We start from the raw sequence: 2149 nt of genomic DNA on the forward strand, positions 1-2149 counted from the left end.
ATGTTTTTGGGACAATCTTCGCAGGAGATATACCCCAAGGAAGTAAATGAATTCTATCTGAAGGGGTTTGTCACTACTGATGGAAGTATCTCTGTAACTGTCAATGATCAGCTGTTGATCCTATCTGAAGAGGACTTCGGAGAAATTTTCTCTTTGCCAACTGATGGGTACGTCAGCTTCTCTGAAGTCAAAACATCTGACATTGAGGAAATGCTTCTTTGCTGTCTGCTGATAGGCGGAAAATCAAAGTTTCCGATCCAGAGAAAGAGCTGAAATCAGAAATTCAGTTATTAGCCGACATTGTGGCGAAGGGCATATTGGCTAAGGCAGGCTCTTATGCTGCCCTTACTCTTGAAAAATTTCAAGTGATGACCATCATCATGGGAGAGAAGAAAGCTAACTGGAGGCATATTAATTTCAATATTCTGAGGAATATGCTTCAATCTACCAAACAATCAAGAGGCTTTGCTATTCCAATCAGTTATCTTCTGAAACTAAAGGGATTGGTAGCCGACAATGCTGGAAAATCATCAAAGTTCAAGGTATTCACTGCCAAGAACATCTTGCCGCCAAAGACGAAAATGAACATTTCTCCCAAACAGGAGGTTGGGACGCAACCACCTGCTCCAACACCAGTCAAGAATGGCCAAAACTTTGGCCCAATTGAAGACTGCAAAACGAAAACTGATTATCAGTGAATCAGATTCGGAGAAAACTCCTTCTCCTAAGCTTGTCAAGAGACCGAGGACGCAAAGAACTAAACCAATAACAGCGGTGGAATTCATTTCAACTGAGAGATTGACTCAATCACCTGCCCAACAGCCTATTCAGGCTATCCCTTTGCAGGTTGTTCCACCTGATGATTGAGTTGCTGAAGAAAATGCACCCGCTAAAGTAAGAGCTCCCTTGACTCATGTAAATTGCCCTACCATTTTGCCTCCGGCCAGATCTAAAGGCGTTATATTGAGGGAACAAGTGGAAACCACTCACTCTGGTTTGGATATTCCTCACATTCTCACTACTGAAAAAGGAAAGGGCACGCTAGTTGAAAAGCCAAGACCATCTAATGCCATCCAAACTCACATTGACCTGGTTTGGGAACAGGTAAATGCATTTGCCACATAGAAACTAAAATCTTTTGATAGTTGGAAGAGTTTTAGGACTGAGATTTTTGCCAAAGAGCTGAAGCACAAATCCCAACTAAAAAAGTTTATTAAACTTGAAGTGATTGTGTTGAATATAGTCAAAGCTGCTACTATTGCCCAGGCATTGGAGAGGAAAAAATATTTCTTTGATCAAATTCGAGCCAAAAAGCTGACTAGAATGGTTGAAAAGCTGAAATCCAACTACAATCCCATAGGTCCAACTGCATATCATGATAGAGCTGTGTTCATCCAACTGGACTCAGATCTTAGTGGCCTACAAAGGGAAATCAGATTTTGGGAATAGGATCAGGAATTGGTTCTTCCTGAAAAATCAAGATACATTCTCCTCCCAGCAGAAAGAGCCACCTCCACAACCGGTTGCTGAAGAACCTGTTCAGGATATGTCACAATCATCTGCTGATAAACACATGTATTCCGAGGCTGAATTAACGTTTGCAAATATTGATGAAATCATTCAGACAGTAGCCCTGGAAGCTCAGCTAGAAGCAATAAATTCTGAATCAGTTGCTCCTTCAACTGAGAAACCAGAACAAGAGGTTCAGATATCATCTGAAGAACCAGTTGAGCCTCTTGTTGCTGAAGAATTAATTCAGCAAGCATTATCTGCTGAGACAGAAGAACAAACTGAAGTGCCCATCCAAACTTCAGAAAAAGAACTAACTGAATCGGAGGAAACTTAATTAATCATTGAAAATTTTCCAACTGAAAAGCAAGCCCCAGATTTGGTGCAAGAACAACAAGAGACACAAATTTTTGTAGTTACAACTCAGACTGCAGAAGAAGTTATTGAATCAGAAGTCCCTGATCTTACAACTGCTGAAACTGAAGTCCAGAACAGGATTCTAGTAATTTTTGATCAAGCCTCTAAAGATCAAACATAGGGAACATCTGATCAGTCACCTCAGCCTCAATTCACAGAAATGGATCTTGTCCTTGAAGAAATCCAGAATATGCAGCACAATATGCAGCAGATGATTACTGAA

This window comes from Primulina tabacum, chromosome 13, assembly GCF_025594145.1.
Source record: "Primulina tabacum isolate GXHZ01 chromosome 13, ASM2559414v2, whole genome shotgun sequence".
Taxonomy (NCBI): Eukaryota; Viridiplantae; Streptophyta; class Magnoliopsida; order Lamiales; family Gesneriaceae; genus Primulina; species Primulina tabacum.